The sequence below is a fragment of the Saimiri boliviensis genome, chromosome 2 (genome assembly GCF_048565385.1).
Source record: "Saimiri boliviensis isolate mSaiBol1 chromosome 2, mSaiBol1.pri, whole genome shotgun sequence".
NCBI classification, from domain to species: domain Eukaryota; kingdom Metazoa; phylum Chordata; class Mammalia; order Primates; family Cebidae; genus Saimiri; species Saimiri boliviensis.
Window position 1 is genome coordinate 70,101,984 of NC_133450.1, and position 23,956 is coordinate 70,125,939.

At 48.4% G+C, this 23,956-nt stretch overlaps 1 long non-coding RNA gene across 1 annotated transcript; it reads left to right on the forward strand.

Moving 5' to 3' along the window:
• Positions 1–207: 207 nt before the first annotated feature.
• LOC141583591 (uncharacterized) lies at positions 208–9,573 on the forward strand. The gene is made up of 3 exons (XR_012516251.1): positions 208–357; positions 5,546–5,934; positions 7,371–9,573. It is a non-coding gene; the product is annotated as an uncharacterized LOC141583591 (long non-coding RNA).
• Positions 9,574–23,956: the final 14,383 nt, after the last annotated feature.

Sequence of the window (23,956 nt, forward strand, 5' to 3'; positions counted from 1 at the left end):
AACAGGCCAGCTGACTTTCTGGCTCCAGGAGAGTAGATGGCGGCTCTGTGTCGCAATCGGAGCCACAGCCTCCACTGTCACCTGCCCTCCTGAAGGCCCTGGAGCACTCGGAAGGGGGTATGTATGTAAATGTGCTTCTCACCTGAGAAGTCCTTTCGTCTCAGAAACGGGAAGGGTTCCTATTTCTCAGATTGCCAACAACTTCCTTTCAGATCATACTGAATAAGTGTGCCATGGAGCAGATGCGAGCCTGGGCATCTGGCATGCAGAGAAACCTGGCGAGAGACAAACATCCACCCAGGAAGAATTTCCATCACAATTGATGAACCTCTCTAGTCCTTGGCATTTCTGCAGAAGGTGAGGAGGGTAACGGGGCGTGCTGTGATCTGGGGCTGGCCACTTGGGAAGGAGTCTTGAATCTTTTTCATGCTGTTTAATGAAATAAGCAAATGTGGTTCTTGCTCTGGGAGCTGGACTTTATCACCCAAGCAGGGTTAAGATTACTTCAGCAGGCTTCTCTGACCTGAGGGGTGCCCTGTGTGTGATCTCTGGTTTTCCAGGTGCAAGGAGCTGGTCCATGAGACGTCTGCTGCTGGCTGCAATTAGGTAGTGGGTTGCTAAGTTGGAAGGAGAGAGGAATAGAAGACAAAGATCCAGGGGTCTGAGATGACCTCATGCTAAGCCTGTAGCATCTCCCACTGGGGCTCTGTTCGTGACAGCTGACTACCTGCCTTGCTAATCTCTCTTAGCACCCTTTGGCCAGCCCATCTGTGCACATAAGCAGAGGGGGACGATCTGACTGAGCCGTGGGCAGTGCAGAGGGCTGAGAGGCAGGCTGCGTGACTTAAAGCCCTCTTGGCCCCTCTTCGCCTACATCCACTAGGTCTACCTCTTCCCTGTCTTCTTGGTGACAGGTTGGATTCCAGTGACATTAGCTGATGCCCTCAGGGAATTCACATCACAATTGAATCCAAGTCCCTGGACTAGCTGAGCTCCAAGTCCCTTGAGTCCTGGAGCTGACTCTCCTCCTCAGAAAAGAGAGTGTGGGCTTCCCAGCCAGAGAGAGGACCCAACCAGCCACTTGCTTGCCCTTTGACCTTGCTAGTCTGGCTTCCTTATCCAACCCTGCCTGTGGGAATCTGAGTGAAAGGAGACGATGTTTGGAGGTCCAGCCCCCAGGAGGATGCTTACTCAGTGGTCATTCCCTTCCTCCCTCCTTCCTTCCTCCTATCTGCTCCCTCCCTCTTCTACCCTCTGGCCCATCATCTTGGCTTTCAGTTGGCCTCTAGTGACGTCAACAGTAAATGCCCTTTTTCCCGTGCTTTATTAATCTTTAGTCAGGAGGTAAGAATAATAACTATAACTTAGAAATGTATCTAAAAAGGTTAAGTCCTTCTCAAAAAGAGTAAAATAAACAAACTAAATCCCACTAATAGTAGGCTTTTCCCCCAGGGACTAAAAACCACATTTTTTTCCATCAAAAGCAGTGCTTTAAAGCGGGGTGGGGGAGGGAGGTTGTCCCCCAGAAAACATTTTTGGTTGTCACTCCTGGAAGGAGACAACCATCACCCAGGGGGCAGAGGCCGGGGATGCTGTCAGACATGCTTTAGTGCCCAGGACAGTCCCAGCACAATGAAGGATTTTCAAACACCAGCACTGCTGAGGGTCACAGAATGGTGGACACAGAGACATGAACGTGCCATCGTCAAACCGTGTGTGTGTGTGTGTGTGTGTGTGTGTGTGTGTGTGTGTGTGTTGGCGGGTGGCCAGACAGACCCATTTCTAAAACAATCTGTAGGAGAAAAGTTGATAGCTGCTGAGTCTGGGAAATGGAAATTCTGAGCAAGCAAAGCCCCCCACACCCCCCGACCCCAGCATTTTTGGACCCGTGGAGCAGTGGAAACAGCTTTGATCTGCGGTCAAGGCCAGCCTGAGATGCTGCCTCTCAGCCCTCTTACCACTGGCAAGCCACTCAACAGTTCTGAGCCCAAAGTAGGACCACGTGTGTCAGTGTTTCCCATTGTGGAGAGACTTTAGAAGCCCAGAGTTGATTTTGATGGTGCAGAAGGGACTGTACCTTTAGGTAGCACAGACACATATGAAGTCATTCTTCCCTTTTCAGTTGGCTTGCTGTGAAGTCAGGAAGAGAGTCTCTGTTTGCTGCTACTTTGTCTTGAACGCTTCTTTGACTTCTGTTTATCTCCTTTTTAATCAACAGCAGGCAGGCTCCAGGTTCAGGGGCAACAGTGTGTTCAGCTGGAATTTAATAAAGCGGACTTACTTCCATCATATCCTTCATTATGGCTGCAGTCACAAAGCTGCTTTCCCATGTATGGTGGTAAAGCCAAGTTTCCTTTGACAATGAATGTAACTAAGTAGCCAAGTAGACTTGAGGGCTCATATTTAGCAAACAGCAGTACGGGGGCTACATGGACGTGGCAAATCCATGAAGGGGGTTCGAATGACCAGGGTGTGGGGGCAGTGGTGGGGCTTCATACTTGGTTATTCAACTCGAGCCTCAGTTTCCTCATATAGGAAGGAGGATGACACTCTCTTCCCTGCCTGAGTAATTGGGTTTGGGCAAAATCCAGCAGCAGCAGGAAGGTGAAAGCATTGGTCCCTTCTCTCCGCCCCGCTCCCCCGCCCCAACACCTGCAAGGTGCTGCTGACCTTGTGATGACCTTCTCTGCGGGCCCTCTCTCTCTGAGCTGTTAGGGTTGCATTTCCAAGTGGCAAGGAAAGGAGCTGGCATCATCCAGCCCTCACTGCATGCCACCATGCATGTTAGCTCATTTCATGCTCACAGTGCACCTGTGAAGGAAGTCTTCTGCAGCCACACTTTTTTTTTTTTGAGATGGAGTCTTGTTCTGTCGCCAGGCTTGGAGTGTGGTGGTGAAATCTCAGCTCACTGCAACTTCTGCCTCCCAGGTTCAAGCGATTCTCCTGTCTTAGCCTCCCAAGTAGCTGGAACCACAGGCATGCGCCACCACGCCCAGCTAATTTTTGTATTTTTAGTAGAGACTTGGTTTCACCATGTTAGCCAGGATGGTCTCCAGCTCTTGACCTTGTCGTCCACCTGCCTTGGCCTCCCAAAGTGCTGGGATTACAGGCACGCCACCAAACCCAGCTGCAGCCACAGGTTTTAATGAGGAGTCTGGGGTTCGGGGAGAGGTAGTCCCAGGTCAAAGATCTACATAACAGGTAAATAATAAAGTCCAAATGCAAGCCCAGCTCTGTTTGCCTTCAAAACTGGATCACCCATGAAGCCAAGCTGCTCTTGACCCTGACCATCTGTAGTCACTAAGCATAAACACGGCAGAGGGTCAAGGCCAGGGTCATCAGCCAGGGGCCACAGGTCGGGTCGCCAAGCACTCCCTTTATATTCATACACTCACCTGTGGCAGAGCAGACATATTGCAGGCTCAGTCCTGCAGACTCCTTTGATATTTCCTGGTAAGTTCAGTGCCATGTTGCTTTAGGCTCTTCACATGTTTTAGAAGAAATTTTGGCTTTGGAGTGCTGAGTTCAAACCCCAGCTTGGCCACTTGCTGGCTAAAGAGCTGCTTTAAATCTAGTTTACTCATCTGTCAAATAGGTATAATACTAGTAACATCCTCATTGTGGGTGATGGGAGATTTACCAAAAACTATACATAGTTGACATAACAATCATCAGCCCTTAATAAATTAAAGCATTTTGTTATAAATAAAATACAAGTGTCCATGTCTAATTCACAGTTCACATCAAAGCCAAACTGGCGTCAACTTACTTAAACAACAATGTGGCTGTTGTTGGCTGGAATTTTCTTCAGGGTAACTGAAGCTAAAATAAAGAAATGTGATTTGGGTTAACACTGTGTTATTGGTACTATTGCATAAGAAAAGAAAAGAAGTGTGTGTGTTTGGTTACTTTGTTTTTTGACCCTACAAATGCCTAGGATTCCATTACAGGCAATGCAATTTGATTTCCAACATCTGCAAATCAGCATTCAGCTTGACTTCCTATCTTAGCCAGTGTGAGAGAGATTTATGATTTCTTCTGCGTAAGGATCAACATAACCGTTTTCTTCTTCCTTTTCTGCTGACAGGATGGCCCAACAATGAGCCGTGTGTATTTTCCCCTACAAGTCACTCTGCTCCTTGGTGCCTCAGTTTCTCTGTCTAGTGAAATGGATATGATGATTTATCTGGTTTCTACAAGATTTCATGAAACTGAATGAGTAATTACTCTACTGAAGGCTGTCTTTTCATCAGAGGTAGTGCACTATCAATTTCATTCACTCAACAGGAAAGAAGAAAAGAAGGAAATGCCTCTTGCCAGGGTCCCAGGCACATGCATTCTCAGTGTTTTCCCTAGTATGTGGCGCACGCATCTGGGGACAGGTACACACTAGAGATGGCATGGGGCACCCAGCCATGGGGGTTAAACAACTCTGAGGTATATACTAAGAAGGGTGATCTCCTTTAAATGTGTGCCTTTGTCTCTCTTTTTATTTTACAACTCCACAGATATGTTAACTTATAGAAAATTGATAGTGGGTAAATCTTTCATGTCCACAGCTAAGCAAATGTGGACATGAAAGATTTCCACTACCTATCTGGGGCTATGCAAATGAATTTTACCAAGTAGAATATCTGTGCAAGGCAAATCCTCATTTAACCCAGCGGTAACTTCTTACTGATTCCTCATTATGAGCTAGGGAAAATAATTGACTTGTATTCATTTTATACCTGCTTGAGAGCCATAATTTTAGCCTTTTTTGAAAATTGTCCTCTAATAATCTTGGTCATTAACATTTTCTTCATCACCTTCTTAAGTCTAGATAATCAATAAAACAATAAATCAAAGTCTCATTTGTAGCACTTGCCAATTTCCACGGTGTATATACTTCCACAGTGACATATTTCAAGCTACTAATGTGTGTGATGTTATTGAACGTGAAGCCAGAAACAGTTGCACAATAGCATGCCATTATATAACATTACTACCCCGAGGCCGGTGGATGACTTGAGCCCAGGAGTTCGAGACAAACCTGGGCAACATGGCAAAACCCTGTCTCTACAAAAAACACAAAAATTAGCCATGGGTGGTGGTGTGTGCGTGGTGTGTGCCTATAGTCCCAGCTACTTGGGAGGCTAAGGAGGGAGGATCAACTGAGCCTGAGAAGTGGAGGCTGCAGTGAGCTGTGCTTGTGTTCCCTCACTCCAGCCCGGGCTATAGAGCAAGAACCTATCTCAAAAAAAAAAAAAAAAAGAAAGAAAGAAAAGGAAAAGAAAAGAAAAAAAAGGAGTATCACCGCTCCACAGATGCAGTAAACATCCACATCCTTGACAGCATAGGTAACTGTAAAATCTCATGACATAATTATGAAGGGATAAGTTTTGAGTATTTATTGCCACATTTTTAATATAATTTATTTAAGCATATAAGTTTAATATTTATTGTGGTTGAAAATTTAACAGTGGGTTCTCACGGGATCCCTGGTTATCAAAAAATACTCCCACAGAAAAAAAATGTGGTTCTTCTCTTTCTCTTTTCTTTGCAGATGATTGGGATTCCAATCAGTGGAATGGAAGGAGCTGAGGCAGGCCGTGGTGGCTCACCCTTGTAATCCCAGCAAATCACCAGAGGTCAGGAGTTCGAGACCAGCCTGGCCAACATGGCAAAACCCTGTCTCTACTAAATATACAAAAATTAGCTGGGTGTGGTGGCATGCATCTGTAATTCCAGCTACTTGGAAGCTGAGGCAGGAGAATGGCTTGAACCCTGGAGGTAGTTGTTGCAGTGAACCGAGATAGAGTCACTGCACTCCAGCCTGGGCGACAGAGTGAAACTCCATCTCAAAAAAAAAAAAACCAGCAACAACAACAACAACAACAACAACAACAAACCAGAAAAACAAAAACCAAATTAAATGAAGGAGCTGGGATCAAGGTCTGTAAATAGAGCAGGGTCAGGGTAACCCTTTAAGTTCTGCCTGATCAGATTCAGAGTAGCATCACCCTGCTGGGGAGACTTCCCAAGGTGACATGGCCAGATGGATTATGCCTGACTTCTGCATTCTCAGCTAGCAGGACTCACTCTTCCATGGCCTGAGGGCTGCAGAGTGGAGGAGAAACAGAGTCCTGCCCCGGCTTGGGAATTGGAGACCTGGGTTCCCGCCCTGCCTTGCTACCAGCCCAACTGTGTGGGACCCAGCTTCCTCATGGAGGGAGTCTGTCCCGTGCAGGAGCAGGCAGGCGGCCCACGCATAGTAAACAGCCGGTTCTCAGATCATAGAGAGGAAAGGATGGGGTGAAAATGGAGGGTGCATGCCCTGCCTGCAAGCACAAAATTTAAACATTTAAAGGTGACTGTGCACTGCTGACCAGCCAGGCCAGCTTGAGAACCCTCAGCTAGAGGATTTCTAGGGCCCAGTCTAGTTTGACAGCCCGTCTTCCTACCCATCATACCTGCACCTCACACATCGCCAGAGCTGCTGCCCTTTACATCCTTACCCAGGAAAAGACTAAGGAAGGGCCTGGGAACTGTTTATTACGTCAAGTGGGGCATGTAGTGATTCCATTGAATAAGTTATCCTTGGAAGACTTAGTGTTTGGGAGTTTGCAAGCTCAGACCATTTTCGAAGGGAAAAAATAGTCTTTGTGTTGAATGTGCAGTTCCTCTGGCATCCAGAAAGTTCAAATCAGTTATTTCCATCCCCTTCCAACAGATTTCTGCCTCTGCGGGATGCCCCAAACGAAGGAGCTGGCTTACCTTTCGGAGTCACAGGGTAGAAAAAAAAATGGATGACGTTAAGCCCTAGAGAAGCCTGGACAGCCAGTGGTCCCCTTGGGGTGGTGTCTAGGGCTGTGAGGATGGAGGGAGTGCAGATGCAAATCTGGGTGGAGCAGCAGTGGACATAACCACACCATTTGCATGTGCTACGCCTCGCTCTCTGCAAGGCCCTGGAGATGAATTTGCAAGTTAAATGCATTTAGGTTACAACCATGCCATATAAGGCACACAATGTTCTTCTTACAAAGAATGACTAATCACCTGTTAGGAGAACTTTTGAGGACTATTACAGTATCATTTTCTATATGTGTGTGTAAGGAGGCAGAGGGGATGAGCATGTGTATGTATGTATTTGTCTCTTTATCAAAGACCTCTTCTGCGATCTCAAATGTCATGGCCACTCTAAATTTAGACATTCATGCACATATAGGTTGCCAGAGAAATATATGACACCCACTTACATTTGAATTTCAGATAGACAGTGAATACGTTTTAGCATAAATACGTCCCAGGCAATATTTAGGAATATTTACATTTGTATTTGCTTTTTTTGCCTACATTCAAATTTAACTGGACATCCTGTTTGTTTTCAGATGGAGTCTCCCTGTGTCGCCAGGCTGGAGTGCAGTGGCGTGGTCTCGGCTGACGGAAACCTCTGCCTCCCAGGGTCAAGCGATTCTCCTGCCTCAGCCTCCCGAGTAGCTGGGACTACAGGTGCATGCCACCATGCCTGGCTAAGTTTTGTATTTTTAGTAGAGACGGAGTTTCCCCATGTTGGCCAGGATGGTCTCTATGTCTTGACCTTGTGATCTGCCCAACTCGGCCTCCCAAAGTGCCAGGATTACAGGCCACCACGCCCGGCCAGACATCCTGTATTTTTATTTGTTTAATCTGGGAGTGCTTCAGACGCACAAATACACACATTTGTGCATTTGCCTCCATGACAGCCGCCAATACACAGTTGCAAATATGTGCACAAATGTATGTATGCGTAACTGGTCTGGCCTTTGCCCATGGATTCAGGTACACACACACACACACACACACACACACACACACACACACTCAGACACACACTCTATCTCTGTCTCCCTCCTCTGTCTGGAGCACAGTTGTGTCTCTAAGGTGCCCTGCGAGTTGAGTTTACAACCACAGGGTCTGTTGTTGCTTCCTGAGGCGGGTTCCCCCGGCTTTCTTTAGGAACCTGCAGTTGCTGGGCGGTCATGACTCCATCCTGAAGTTCCCGTGGATTTAACAGCTTTGGCCCTGGTTCGAGCCTGCGCCTCGGCCGCGCGCTCCCCTCCCGTCCAGCCTGCCTTGCCTGCCTTTCCCTGAAGGCGTCTCGGTTACTCGCGGGCCTGGCCCGGCTGGCTGGTGGCCTTTCTTGGGAGCAGGCCTCTTCCCTCCTGCTCCCCAGCTGCGTGTATCCGGTTTACAGCCCGGGGCCGTGCCTGCGGGGCCTGCAGGCTGGAGGTTCTGAGATTTTTACTGGCGTCTCCATCAAGATGAGGGCCGTGGGGGTCCTTCGGGCCTTCCGGAGCCGCTTTATTGGGGCCGCCTTCCAGACGGCGGGGAGCCGCGATTTCCAGGGAATCTGGTTTCTCTGCTGGGCTCGCACCGCTCCCTCTGTGTTTGGCTTGGCAGCGCGCGGCCTGGCCTGTTTTGAGCCTCACCTCGGGCTGGGGTTTTTGCGGCCTGTCGGGGGATGAGGTGGCGCGGGGTAGACATTTCCCCGCAGCCGCAGGGACACAAACGGAGCTTTGTGTCAGGCAGACGCAGGTGGAGAGCTCAGGCCTCTCCGGCGCTCGCTCGGGGACATGCTCTGGAGTTGGAGGACATTAAAACACAAATGCAAACCACGCCAGATCCTCTGCACCTTGAGAGCCCGAGCTCGCCCGCGGGAGGACCCGGTGGCCGCGTCTCAATGACTGTCGCCTTCTTTGGGAGCTGGAATAGGAAGGAGGTGCAGGGATTAATATTATGCAGGGGGATTTAAATTTTAAAACCCCAGTGTGGGTTAAGCTCACAGCAAGCTCTGAGCAACAGATGGCCAGAGTGACCTTGACATTTGAGGCGAGGAAGACGATGCCTGGGGAGAGAGTGCCTTCCTGGAGGGTCCCCTGCTGTCTACAGGTCAGCCCATGGTGGCCACCAAATCAAATGACTAGCCCTGAATTATGTCCCCCTCCAAATTCATATGATGAAGTGCTGATGAAGGTAGGTACCTCAGAATATGACTGCCCCTGCTTCCCGGCAACCTCCACCTCCAGGGTTCAAGATATTCTCCTACCTCAGCCTCCCAAGTAGTTGGGACTCCAGGTGTGTGGCACCATGCTCGCTAATTTTTGTATATTTAGCAGAGACCATGTCAGCCAGGCTGGTCTTGAACGCCTCCCAAAGTGCTGGGATTACAGGCACGAGCCGCCGTGCCCTACCTGGACATAGGTCTTTAAAAAGACAATTAAGGTAAAATGAGGTCAAACTGGTGGGCCCTAATCCAATGGGACTGATGCCCTCGTAAAAGAGGAAATGACACAGACATGCTCAGAGGAGACTGTGTGAGGGCACAGGGAGAAGGCAGCCATCTGCAGGCCACGGAGAGAGGCTCAAGGGAAACCAGCTCGGCCGACCCTTTGATCTTGGACTTCCAGCCTCTGGAACGGTAAGTCCGTTTCTGTTGTTCACACCCGCCACCCAATCTGTGGTACTTTGTTACGAGGCCCAAGCAAATGAATACGGTAGCCACAAGAGGAAATGATCAGGGAGGGCCCTAATTTTATTTTTTCTACTCAGCAGATTAGAGAAGGTGGCTGCACAGTCCTAGTAGAGTGTGATCACAGAGACACCGGTGCATCCACTCTGCGGCCGTTCATTTCACCTCCTCGTGATCCAGCCCAGCCATCGGTTCAGCCCACTGTCCTTTATTTACTTGCAGCTCGAGGCCCCCGTGAAGCGGGTCCTGAGAGGTAGGTGTCCATCTTTTATTCGGAAGTTGTTCCAGGATGTACATGAGGGAACAGGAGTGGGAGGAATCCCAAAACCGGGCGGTGGGGGGGTTCATGAGATAGTTATGGTGGGTGGGCCTGAGGAGCTCGGTGCACCAGGGACCCTCTGAGAGTCTATCTGGTGCCCCTTGGAATTGTCCTACCAAAGGCAGGAAGCCAAGGAGCTTTACAGCAACCCTGGCTGTCCTCTGGTGGCGGTCATTCCAGCCGCTGGAGAAGGTGTCAGGCACAGGACACGGGAGATGGCCTGAGGAGGTGGGACTGTGTTCCCTGGGGTCGGCCGAGGATGGAGCACCAATGGCCTCTGCGAAGTCTCTCACAAATCTTGCTGCCCTGAGGGCTGGCCAGAACCTAGTCCCTAATCTTGCTGAGCGAGGCCCTCAGCCACCTGCCCCTCACAGTGCGTCTGATTCTGCTCCTTCCTGCACCAGTATCAAGCTTCACTTTCTTGGTTCCACATTAACCAAGGATGGCGTTTGTCCTAATGTCTCGTGGCACTCAACACAGTGCTTCTGACACCAGGTCTGCGGGAGGTCCCCACACACAAGCAGTTCTCCAGCGGACAGCAGTGGGGTGTCCTGTGATTCCATTCGGACGCCATCTAACTGGCGGGAGCATCAGAGCCCACAGGTTGAGGACTGTACCTCACTTCGGATGTCCGTCGCCAGCCCCAGCTTGTGGCCTGAGCTTCTGACGGACTGGCTGTGAACAGGGGTTCCCCACAGCCCCCTTTTCAGGTTTGATTAATTTGCTAGAGCAGCCCACAGAACTCAGAGAAACACTTTACTTCTATGGATCCGTTTATTTTAAAGGAATTACAAAGGATGCAGGTAAGGAGCCAGATGGAGGAGAAGCCTGGGGCACAGTGTGGGGGCAGCAGCACGGAGCCTCCATGCCCTCTCCAGCTGCACCACCCTCTAAGAACCTCCACGTGTTCAGCCATCTGGAGACCCATCCCAACCCTGTCCCTCTGAGGTTTTATGGAGACTTCGTTAGGTAGGCATGATGGATTAAACCACTGGCCATTGGTGATCAGTTCAACCTTCAGCCCTTGTCTCCTCCCCAGAGGTTGGGAGGTGGGGCTTAAAGTCCCAACCCTCTAATTCTGCCTCGGTCTGTGCAGCCAGCCACCTGTGATCTCATTAGCATAAAAAGACACTTATCACTCCAGAGAGTCCAAGGGCGTCAGTAGCTGTGTGTCAGGGGCCAGGGGCAGGGACCAGATATGTGTTTCTTAAATCGCAGCGTTGCACACACTTAACCCTAGGGTCTGTTGACATGCTGTTTCTCCAGCCCTAATCCTGTGCTCTCCCCCGGGACAGGAGTCTTCTCTCACTGGAGACCTTCCCACTTCTGGATACTCCCCAGCCCCATCCCCGACAGCTCAGTGTGGCCCCTGCATCTCCCTTGAGACTGCGAAGTTGTCCCAAAACCTGCCCCTTCACGGGGTAAGGCTTTTTCCCTCTCCTTTTCCGTCCTTCCTGCCTTCCTCCCTCTTTCCTCTCTCCCTCCCTGCTTTACTTACTATGCAGTATGCACTGAGTACCACCTGTTTTGTGCCAATGAGTGTGCCAGGGGACACTGAAATGAGTAACTCAGCATTTCTGCCCTTGAGGGGTTCACAGTCGATGGCAATGGCCAGCTTTGGCCAGCTCCTTCTGCAAACACTGACCCTCCCAGCCCAAGTCACTCTGCCGTCTGAGAGTCTAGAGCCAGGTCAATTCGGTGGGCACTAGTTGTGTGGGAGAGGGAGGTGGATGAAGGCACAGCTTCGCTTCCTTTGTAAAAGCTCTGTGAGAGCCTCTCAGAGGGTGCCTTGGAATTGCTGCCCAGCCTGTAGCAGCAGCCACTGCCATGGGTCGCTGGCTCCTCCCCATGCCCCACCCTGCTATCCTCTCATGTCGCTCCTACATCCTGAGATCACCTCCCAAATCAACTGCCTGCACCTGAGTCCTTGCTTCAGGCTCTGCTTTGGGAGAACCCAAATTAAGATCCTGTCTCTGCCCAGTGCTGGGTTTGGTGGGTGTAGGCACAAGCCTGACTGCACCTACTTTGCCAGCGTTGGGTTAATGGGCAAGAGGAGAGAAGTAGACTGGAGACTTCTCAGTAGAGAAGGAGCCCAACTGTGGTCGCCAGGCTACACTGTGCCCTTTGCCACTTCAGTAATGAAGCTAATTTTAAAAAATCTCCGTCTGCCTGGTTCTTGGATCCGCTTCTCAATGCTTCTTAAAGAAAGAAGAGCTGTGACTTGTTAGGATTTCCTCAAATGCCCGTATTTATTCAAATGTATGTTGACTAGCCTGCTACTCTATTATTTTTAATCCATTTTATTGAGGTATACTTTATAAACAATAAAATGTACAGCTGACGAATTGTGACAAATTGTATACCTAAGTGACCCCCACCTTGATCAAGAGAGAGAACATTCCAAGGTCCCACAAAGGTCCCTCTGTCCTTTTCTGGTCAAACACCACATTTTTCCCAACCAGACAACTCCTCATTTGATTTCAATCACTATGAAATCATTTTATCTATATTACAACTGCCTACGCATGGAGTCAGACATCCAGAATGATCTCCTCTGTGACTAGTTTCTTTCATTTTGGGTTCTAGTTTTTTTCCTTTTTATTACTGACTCATACTCATCACGGTATGCATCTTTGCAAGGTTACGAGTTTTCATTTCTCCTGGGCAAATGCCTAGGAGTAGAATTGCTGGGATATATAGTAGGTGCATGTTTAACTTTATTTTATTTTTTAAGAAATTTCTATTTTCCAAAGGAGTTGTTCCTTTATACACTCCTACCAGCAACCTATGAGAATTAGAGTTACTCCCACTCCACATCCTTGTCTGCTTTGGGTATTGTATCAGTTCATTCTCACATTCCTGTAAAGAAACACCTGAAGGTGTGGTGGATCTCTCCGGTAATCCCAGCACTTTGGGAGGCTGGATCACCTGAGGTCAGGAGTTCAAGACCAGCCTGACGAGCACAATGAAACTCCATCTCTACTAAAAATACAAAAATTAGCTGGGCGTGGTGGGGCATGCCTGTAATCTCAGCTGCTCAGGAGGTTGAGGCAGGAGAATTGCTTGAACCGGGGAGGCGGAGGTTGCAAAGGGCCGAGATTGTGCCATTGCACTCCAGCCTGAGTGACAAGAGTGAAACTCCATCTCAAAGAAAGAGGAAGGAAGGAAGGAAGGAAGGAAAAGGGAAAGAAAGACCTTAGTCTGGGTAATTTATAAAGCAAAGAGGTTTAATTGGTTCAGTTTCCACAGGCTGTACAGGAAGCATAGCCGCTTCTGGTTCTGGGTTGGGGGGTGGGGTGCCTCAGGGAGCTTTTGTTTATGGTGGAAGGCGAATCAGGAGCAGGCGTCTTCACATGGCAGGAGCAGGACCCAGAGAGAGACTGGGAGGTGCTACACACCTTTAAACAACCAGATCCCCTGAGAACTCATCACTCACTCCCACGGGAACAGCAGCGAGGGGATGGTGCTAAACCATTCATGAGAACTCCGCCCCCACGATCAATCACCTCCCCCAGGCCCCACCTCCAACACCGGGGGTTCAACATGGGACAATTGGACATGAGATTTGGTGGGGGCACAAATCCAAACCATATTAGGTATTTTCAGAATTTTTCATTCTCGTTTTTTAGTGGGTGTGTAGTTGTATCCATCTCTATTGGGCATTCACATACCTTCTTTGGTGAAGCATCAGTTCTTTTGCCCATAAAAAAACCCTGCATTTTGTTTCTTTATTATTGAGTTGTAGAAGTCCTCTATATGTTCTGAATTTGAGTCCGTTATCAGGTACATGTGTTGGGAATATTTACTCCTAGACTATGTCTTGCATTTTCAATTCCTTCTTTTATACATTAAAAAAAAGTATGTAAAAAATTATTTATTTCCTTTTTGAGATAGAGGTGTCACTATGTTCCCCAGGATGGCTTCAAACTCCTGGAGCAATCCTCCTGCCTCAGCCTCCCAAGAAGCTGGGAAGGCAGGTGTACCACCACACACAGTTCACTTTGGTGTCTTTGAGTTTTGTTATTTTTTAAACAATAAAAAAGCACTATTTCTTCTAGTATCTTTTTGCTTTTTGCTTTTAAATTTTAAACCGCTTTATCAAAATATAATTTACGTTTTATAAAATTCATTCATTGTAAGTGGTTATTAATGGTGTTATTTTAAAGCAGAAAGTTTTAACTAAATTAAGTCCAGTTGATCCATTTTTTTTTTTAGATGATCAAGATTTTTTTTTCTGTCTAAGACATTTTTCTCTATCCAAAAGTCGTAAATATTTTTCTCTGCCTATGTTTTCTTCTAGAAGTATTTTAGTTTAGCTCTTACATTTCAGTCTCTGGGTTAATGTTAGCATGTGGCGACCAGATTGTTTCTAGGTTTTTTCAGTAGTCAGAGCTAGGATACCTAGACTATGCAAAACATGCATCGTAAGTTTATCATGATGTTTCTACTTCAAATCAGGACTATAGGTTTTTTATTTGTTTTTTAACTTAACCTCTTTAGATTACATCTATATCTACTTTCTTCCACACCTGAACATCTTGATTTTGAAGGGCACAAGGGATGCTAGAATTTAAATATCCCGTAATTACTCATTTGTGTTATCTCAACTTACACACAAAACAGTCTCATAACACTGAAATGACCAATTATGATGACTGAAAACTGTCAAGAATGTCTTGTATATATGCTTCCTCCTTCTCTCGATTGTTGTTGTATTATGTCTCCATTGTCAGGACGTATGGCCAGTGCATGCCTTCTTTAAGCTGTCTTTTGTCCTAGTTCTACTGGTAAGTATATATTTCATGTTAATGCCTTTCTATCATTTCGGTCATCTGCAGCTGATTCTCTGGTGGATTCCATAGGAACGAATACAGAAACAATTTTTTCTTTGCTTTGCTTTTTTCTTCTCTTTTCTTTTCTTGGAGACAGGTTCTCACTCTGTCATCCAGGCTGGAGTGCAGTGGTACAATCATGGCTCACTGCAGCCTTGAACTCCTGGGATCAGATGATCCTCCCATCTCAGCCTCCTGAGTAATTGGAACTACAGGCACACACTGCCACCACCATGCCCTGCTGAGTTTTGCTTTTTTTTTTTTTTTTTTTTGGTAGAGTCAGACTTTTGCCACGTTGCTCAGGCTGGTCTTACAGGGGTGAGCCACCACACCCAGCTAACAATATTTTCTGGTTGCTGCATGTTGATGACAGTTTGTGTCATCTTTATACCCTCTATTCTTGAAAACTGGTTTACTTGGGTATAAAATCCTTGCTTTGCATTTATTCCTCTTGTGTATCTTAAGTTATTCCATTTTCTAGCGTAAACTATCTTTTAAAATCTCATCATAAATCTGATAGCTTTCTTTACCTTATAACTTACATGTTCTTTGTTCCTAAGCTTTCAAAGGACTTATTTTTTAAAGTCTGTGGTTTTAATAGACTTTTTTGGTGTTGGTTGTTCTTGGTAAATTTTTCTAGATACACAAATCTTAGGTTTTTCTTCTAGAAGAGAGTTTTGGAAGTATAGTCTTTACTGTTTTCTATTCTCTTGCTTTCATTCTACTTTCTAGAGCTTCCCATTAGTTATGTATTAGACCTTCTTTGACTATTTTCAATATCTGGTCACATCCTTTCAACGCTTCGTCTCTTTGTTTTACTTTTATTTTTACTTTTGTTAAAAAGCTTCATAGCTTTTTGTCTTTGATTTCTCTCAGGGCGTGTTTAATTGTGCTCTTGGCTATTGTGTTCTCCTGGTTTTGTATTCATTTCTAAAATGAATTTTTCTTCTACTTCTAGTTCTTAGTTCTTTTTCTTTAAGTTTTTCAAGTTCTAATTTATGTTTTTCCATTGTGCCTTGTACTTTATCCCCAATGCCTCTTAGCTTTTTTTTTTTTTTTTTTTTTTTAATAGTAGGTTTCAGTTTGATGTATTTTGTGAGTGTCTCTGGTGTGCTTTCATTGTCTGTAGGGATATTATTCTGATTCTTATTCCCTTTTTTCTTACAATAACTTGGTATAAGATATTCTCTGATTATTTCCTGTTGCTCGTTTTTGTGCTAATTAGCTTTTCTTCAACTTTCACAAGGAAGCTTGGTTCAGATAACTCTCCTAACCTCACAGAGCTGCCTCTTCTGTTGTCTTGATGTCGTATTAAAAAATACGGTGTGCAGCTATGCCTGAGAACTCAGTTCCGTTCTCCACTCTTATCTGGCCTTTCTTCTTCTGGAGTCTCAGTTGTTTCCTTATGACTCAGCTTTTGTTTCCTTCCAGTGGTTTCTTTTCAGTATAGGGCTCAGTCCTGCACTCTTTCTAACACGCCACAGTAGACAGCTGGAGGTGGATGAAGTCCTAACTTTCAAGTCTTCTTAAGAGTTTCATGGAATTATTTATGCAGGTGTGATGCCTGCAGGTGACTGACAAAGAACAAATTGAAAGCCACTGCACTGTGATACATGACACTTCACAAATGAGAAATGAGAATAAGACCGTTAACTCAACTCAGGATGCATGTTCAGCCTAGATATGGGGCTGGCCAGAGTTTGACCTGTGACCTGATAGGAAATTGATGTATCCATTTATTTTCCTTTGGATGAATGTCTGTTCTGAAGTCTGGACATATTAGATTTGAAGTGTTTTGGGTTTTCTATTGACAGGGGTATGCAGTGTTTTGAATGCTTGTGTCTCCCCCAACATTTCTGTGTTAGAATCCTCACTTCTAAACTGATGGCATTAGGCGGTGGGGCCTTTGGGAGGTGATTAGATTGTGGGAGCAGAGCTCTCATTAATGGGATTGGTTCACTTATGAAGGTGCCCTGAGAGAGACCCTTTGCCCCTTCTGCCACATGAGGTTAGAGTGAAAAAGCAGCTGTCTATGAGGAAGTGATCCCTCACCAGACATGAATCTGCTGCACTTGGAGTTTGGACTTCCCAGCCTCCAGCAGTGTAGGAAATAAACTTCTGTTGTTTATAAGCCACCTGGTCAACGGTATTGTGTTACCGTAGGCTGAACTGCTTGAGACACGGTAAAAGTGCACTGTGACTCTAAAATGTTTGCCAAACTGATTATGGCATTATGATTATGTTTGAGACTATGGCTTAATTCATTTGTTAGGCAAATATTGGATGAGCATCTGCTGTGGGCCAGAACTCGTGCAAGGGGCTGAGGATACAGTGGCAGACAAGACAGTATCTGCTTGTAGAAATTCCAGTCCTCTTCTTTTCATGTCATTGAAATTTCATGCATATCAGCAAAATATTGATAAGTCTGTGAAGTCACAAATTTGCTGTTGAGAATAGTAACTCAGTGGAAACTTTAACCTTGTTGAGAGTAGTAGAATCCTGACAGGAGGGCATTTGCATTTCTGTCTTTTAAAATGCTGCCACACATACAGAAAAAAACCAAACCAAACAAAATTGGCGTTCGCGTCTCCGTTTCTGGTTTTAATTTTCTCCTTTGAGGCCCAAATCCGATTTGAATTTCTAAAGAAGTGTATTGTGGTGGAAATGGAGTTGGGATTTTATATTGCACGGAACTCTTCCGTTTGAAGCCCTTGTCTTGAATGGGTATTATCGTCTGCTTTCAAGCAGATGTTTCTGTGATCTCCAAACTGGCCCCTCACTGGAGCCTGACTTTATCATGAAATGTGATAAGTGAGGCCAAAGGGTCACCTTCATCGTTCAAGAGAATGCCAAAACATCACAAGAAAACCCTTTACTGTCTGATAACTCGTTGGCAGGATTTACAGCCACTGGGGAAGATGAGAGTGTCTTCGAAGTCTAGCATCGTGGTTTCCATCAAATGGGAAAGCAGAGGACTCCAGAACGGGATTCGTTTATCAACCTGTGTTCTCTGCGTGGTTTGTCTCCCCATGAGTCTATTCCATTCACCAAGCATTGACGCAGCACCATCTTTGTGCCAGGTACCATGCTGCATTCTACCAAGCTGAGACAGCGTTTAAAAGTAGGCTGTGGGAAAAGAGAGAACCCACACTCACTGGCCACTTTCTACGGGCCTGGCATGTGGCTAGAGGCCGCCACATACAAGGCTTTATTGCAACCCCAGGAAGGATGACAGGGGAGGAACTAGAGGTTCAGAGGAGTTGACTGAGGTCAAACGTGACATCAGGTCTGGGTCTGTCTGAATCCATAGCTTCTACCTAGAAAAAACCTGGGTTGGGGGGAGTTGTGGGGGGCAGCAGAAGCCTCTTCTTGAGTTTCAGCACAAAAATGTTGAGGTCAAATGAAAATCTCATAGCAGATAGTTTGTCTCTGGCTTGGAGGAGTCTGAACAGTTCAACAGATTTTATATGATTAAAATATGCATGCCTGCACACACACACACACACACACACACACACACACACACACACACACACATTTCCAGACACTACTATATACATTCTGGCATTTTCTGTGGAGTTGTCCAGAAACAATGAGGCCACCAGTAATTATGACTTGTCTCAATTCCTCTATTCATTATTCATTATATAACCTACAGAGGCACGTTAACATGTGGCAAAGTCATAATTGCATAAAATCTTTCTGTAGTCAAGATGCAGCTCATCCAGTGGATTCTTCTCACCTCCTCCGAGAAGCCTGCACTGACCTTCTGCCCCCAGCACCTCTGCCACAGCCCGGCATCCTTCGCAGCAACCGTCTGCTTGCTGGTGCCAGCCCTCATGGAGCCAACAGTCTTTGGATGGGAGATGGAAGGTCAATGAAATGGACTTGGGAGAGTTTTGTGAAGGGTAAATGCCATGCGATTGTCAGTCATTATGCAAGAGACAGAGTGGAGCGGGGTGTGAAGGGCAAAGGGCAGGCAGGCCATGGTCTGCAGAAGGATGGCCCCTGATGGTGACTTTGGAGGACCCCTTGCTTTGGGGAGACCTCCATTCTCAAAGACGGGGCAGGCCCAATGGGAGCCATGCCCAAGGTCAGGGTACTCAAACCATCTCCAGGTCTATCCGTTTTTTTTTTGCAAAAGTGATCACCTTGTAGTGGATGCTTCTGAAAGCTCATGGGTGGGCATAGGTGTGAGCAGGTGCACTGTGAACTCAGCTGGTTTGTTTCCACTGTGAGTCTGGCTGCATCAGAATCACCTCGGCCCTTCCTGAGTTTCCTGCAGAGCAGAGGCTGTCCAGCATACATTAGAAGGAGTCCTCAGGAGAGAATCCAGTGATGGATTCTCAGCCAGCCCAAGAGGTCTGTTACTCTGTGGATGCTCCCATCCAGACCTGCTGGGGAGGCTGGGGCGGGGAACCCACCTGCAGACACAGGGAAAAGCAGAGGGAGGCGCCTCCTTTCTCAAAGTTTTTAGGAGCATTCACAAGCCTGTCCTGTTTTCAAAGAAAAATCAACCAGAAGTAACAGACTGCTTCCTTGTCCCCAAATCCTGTGGCCACTCCCCAGGCCTTGTCCTGCCAGCCCCTCGTCTTACTCTGTGACAGTTACTCTCTGAAAACTTCAGCTTACAGGAGCCTCCCTCTCCAGCCTGTCCTCCAACTCTGCTAAGGACCGTCTGCACTCTGTCTTCTTTAATGCTCGCTCACAATCAGCCCATGAGGCAGATGCTCTCGATGTCACCTCCATTGTGTAGATGGGGTTCTGAGGCACAGAGAAGTTAATTAATTTGTCCCCAGTCACACAGAGTGTGACTGTGGAGCTACAATCCGATTCCAGGCAGTCTGGCTCCCAGCTCTTAACCGCCACGTTTACTGCCACTCACATCAGGTGTATTCAACAAGAGCATAATTACACAAAAGGTGGGGGAGGCACAAGAAAGAGTCATTCCTTGGCACTAAGCGTGGCTTGCTCTGTAGCAGAAGAGAGAGACCATGTTGCTGTTAAAGTGTCCAGGAGTAGGACTCAGTTTCCAGCTGCCCTGGCCTGGGATGTGGACTTTTCAGAGCTGGCCTCCCTGCCTCACCCTGCACCTCTCCCCTTTGGCTACATCTTGGCTCCTGTCCAGGTGCCTGTCCCTCCTCGATGCAGTGAGCCTGGCTCTGTGCATGTTGAGGGGCAGGCAGGCATTCTCATTGTCCACCCACCTCCTCCCCTTCCCCTGGACAGAGCGTGTGCTGGGAGCTCCACACCCCTGCAGCTGGTCTCCAGCGTGGTCCTTATGCTTTCAGGATCTGAGGCCACCCACATTCCTCCCTCGCCTGGACTGCAGGAAGGGGCTCCTGGCAGACCTCCTGTTTCCTTTTTTGCCCCTACAAACAACACACACCCCCAGCAGCCAGCCCTGTCAAAGGCAAAAACCGGTCCCTTTGCACCTGCTCACTCCCTCCAATGGCTCAGGCCTGGAGTGTGGAACAAAACCCAAAGCCCTTCCTGCAACTCACGAAGCCCTGTGCCATCTCCCTGCAGCCCCCTTCAGAGCAAATCCTGCATGCCCATCACATGCCAGATGCTGTGCTAGCTCCGGGCACTCGACTGAGCAAAACCAAAGCCCTGCCCTCCGGGGCTCACAGCCCAGTGGGAAGACAGACAGACCTGCGGGTGAAGGGGCCACACGGGCAGCAAGGAGCGCCCAGCAGGTGGGCGGCCAGCCATGTGATTGCCAGGGGCTCTCTGAGAAAGGCCAGCCAGGCAGGCCTCTGGGACAAGGGGACAGCAGGCAGACCTGAACAAGGGTGGTTCGGGCACAGGTGAGCTGGGGCCCAGGGCCCAGGCTGCAGCCTTTCTGTTCTTCCTCACATCTGCTGAGCTCCCAGCACCGGACCTGAGTGCGGCTGCTCAGCCTCTGGGCAGCACCCGGGAGCTTCAGGAGGCTCCACGCTTCAGAGGAGCCTTCCCTGTCCCACCGCTCTCAACTCACTTTGCAAATAAGTAACTGGAGACTCAAAAGAATGAGGAAGTCAGTTCAAGCTCAGCCAGCTTCAAGGCATTCTAGCCATGGTGTGGAACCAACCCCAGAAAGCACCGTGGTCCCTGGCGTTCAGTATTCTCTTCCTCTCCAGGCCTGTCTCTCTCTAAGAACTTCAGGAAACGTGCACGACCCAGCCCCTGGCTCCCAGAGCCCACCATTCCACTTTGACCGCCACTCCCCCAACACCCGGGACTGTCACCATACAGGAGATCGCCAGTGCCCTCCCTGAGCAGCCTCCTGCCCACCTGCACCACCAGTATCTGCACCCCTTTCTCTTCCATCAGCCTCACCTTCCTTGGAGTCTCCTATCCCCCACCCTCAATGTCTTTTTCCTTTGCCTTCTTTCTACATTTCTGTCAACACCCAATCTTGTGCCCACCCAGCTCTCTGCCCGCATTACTTCTTGCCTGGCCACCAAGGGTGACGGATGCCAAAATCCTGAGGTCTCCAGCCCACCAGGGCCCTCCATGCCTTGGTGATTGTTGGACTCATGCTGGGCCATTCTCTGCATCTCATCCTTCACCAGCATGCTCGAGCCTCCATTAAACCACAAACATTCTCTTCTCTTCCAGCCTCTCCACTCTCAAGAGAAGACCTGACACCTAATTCATAGAAGGAACTGACTGGGCACAGTGGCTCACGCCTATAACCCTAGCACTCTGGGAGGCTGAGGCAGGCGGATCACTAGGTCAAGAGGTCGAGACCATCCTGGCCAATATGATGAAACCCCACCTCTACTAAAAATACAAAAAATAAAATAAAATAAAATTAGCTGGGCTTGGTGGTGCGTGCCTGTAGTCCCAGCTGCTCGGGAGTCTGAGGCGGGAGAATGACTTGAAACCAGGAGGCAGGGGTTGCATTGAGCTGAGATTGCGCCACTGCACTTCAGCCTGGAGACAAAGTGAGATTCCGTATCCAAAAAAAAAAAAAAAAAAAAAAAAAAGGAACTGCAGGACTCCTGTGTGCTGCTCACACCTGCCCTCCACACACCTGCGGCCCATGTCCAGCCATGGCCACGTGTTCTCCTCCCACCTCTCTTAGCAGAAAAGGCGCCCCTCCTCTAAGTTGGGACCAGTCCCTCCCTCTGTACTCCTAATCTGTCCCTCCTCCCCACTTGGAAGGTCTCTCCATGGATCCCTGCCCATTCTTCCTAATGATGAAGGTGACACTGTCGTGTCTGAGTGGCATGGAACATATGCTCTATATCTTGAACTCTTCCTTCTCCACTGTCCCAGGTCTGGGCAATTTGGGGGCCCGAGTGAGAAGCGGCAAGAGTGTCCCTGACATGTAGAAGCTGGGCAGCTGCATCTGTGTGTATATTTTGGCTCCCCAGTTCCTTGGGGGAACTCACATCTGCCAAACCCCAGGCTTTATCACTGAGGTGTTAAGTTCATGCTCTCACTACAGGAATCCCAGGGCACTCAGGAGCTCCTCAGGCCACAGCCTCCCCTTATCGCCAAACCCACGCAAGAGGTTGATGCAGAGTCTCAGGGAGACCAGTTGGCTCCACTCTTCTGAGTCTTTGAGTCTTCCGAAGCACACAGGACCCAGGGACAGGAACCCGGTTGGAATTCATCTATTCCACCTCCAGTGCTCAAGAACACTGTCGAGAAGCTCATGCTTCCCGAACTTTCCAGGACAGTCAGCACCTGTCCATTCCCAGCCAGATAGTTTAGCTGCCAGGCTTCCAATAAATTCCCTCTTGCTTATGTTGGCAGAGTTGGTTTCTGTTGCTTGCATCCAGCACGCCTACCTGAGGCAGAGAAGATGTGGCCATTGTGTCTCAGCTGTGAGGAACATAACCCCCATCCAACTAACTCCAGTACAAGCGAGGTGACTGAAGGATGGAAGGACTCTCCTAGGAAGGAGGTGCAGGAAGGACAGCTGGGCCTCGTGGGAACTGGAATGACATCGAGACACATTTTCCAGAGGCCATCTGGATGCTCCTCTGCCTCTTCCTGCTGGCTCCATCCCCCACCCCACCATAGACCGGCTTTCCCAGCCTACTCACAGCCCCAGCCTCCCTCCCTGCGGACTCCGACATAACTCTACGGTCCAGTCTTCATGTCACTTAGTTGAGATTCTCAAGAAAGAAAGAGTCCAAACGGCTCTGATAGGTTTGGGATCCCTTGGCCCCTTTCAGGGCTTATGGAAAAAGATTCCATATGGAAGCTTCCTGGACAGCTGAGTCAGGAGGCGAAGGTGAGCTTGGCAGGCAAGCGAACCAACTCTTCCACTAGACACCAAATGAGCCGGCTAAAGCCGGCCTGGGGGGGCAATGGCGACAGTTCTGGGCAGGGTGCACAGGAGGCAGGCTTGAGACCTCCTAGCCTGGATGCCCAGGTAAGCATTTTATCTCTTTTCTTTTTCTTTTCTTTTCACTGAGATGGAGTTCTCACTCTGTTGCCCAGGCTGGAGCACAATGGTATGATCTCAGCTGACTGCAACTTCCACCTCCTGGTTTCAAGCGATTCTCCTGCCTCAGCCTCCCAGCCTCCCGAGTAGCTGAGATTACAAGCGTGTGCCACCATGCCTGGCTAAGTTTTGAATTTTTTTTTTTTTAAGTAGAGACTGGGTTTTACCATGTTGGTCAGGCTGGTGTTAAACTCCCGCCCTCCAGTAATCTGCCTGCCTTGGCCTCCCGAAGTGCTGGGATTACAGGCGTGAGCCACCACACTAGGGCCCAGGTAAGCAATTCTGAAAAGCCCCCGACTCTGGGAGCTACTCTGAACACTCCCTGGATAAGGCCCTCCCTGCCCCTGCGCTTAGGCACAGAATCGTTCTTCCTTTGGAGGGTTCTGGGCGCCCTGGTGCTGCTCCCTCCTGTGAGGTGTCACTCCTGCACTCCCCTTCCTGTCTACGAGCCCTCCTGGACTGAGCAGGACTTTCTCACTGTGGGTGACAGAATCTTAAACTAGCTAAACTGAAAAGGGGAATTTATTGACTCATGTAACTGAGAAGTCCACAAGTGGAGCTGGCTTAAGGACTGAAATAACATTATCAGCCCCCCTGTCTCTCTCCCCCAACCTCCCTGCTGCACACACACACCCTCTGCTCCCCTCTGCCCATAGGCCCAGTTGCATGATGCCCAGTTTCCTACTGCAGATGAACTCCTCCATGCGGGAGGAGAAAGGGGCAGGAGCTTCAGGTGCCTGTCATCCCCGCTTAGCCTTAAGGTAAGCTCAGGTCTTCTTTCTCCAGCCTCCATGGGTAGAATCCCAGCTTGGGATTGGTCAATTGGAGTGACCTGTGTTTCCTGTATTATCACCATTACTAGGTCCGGG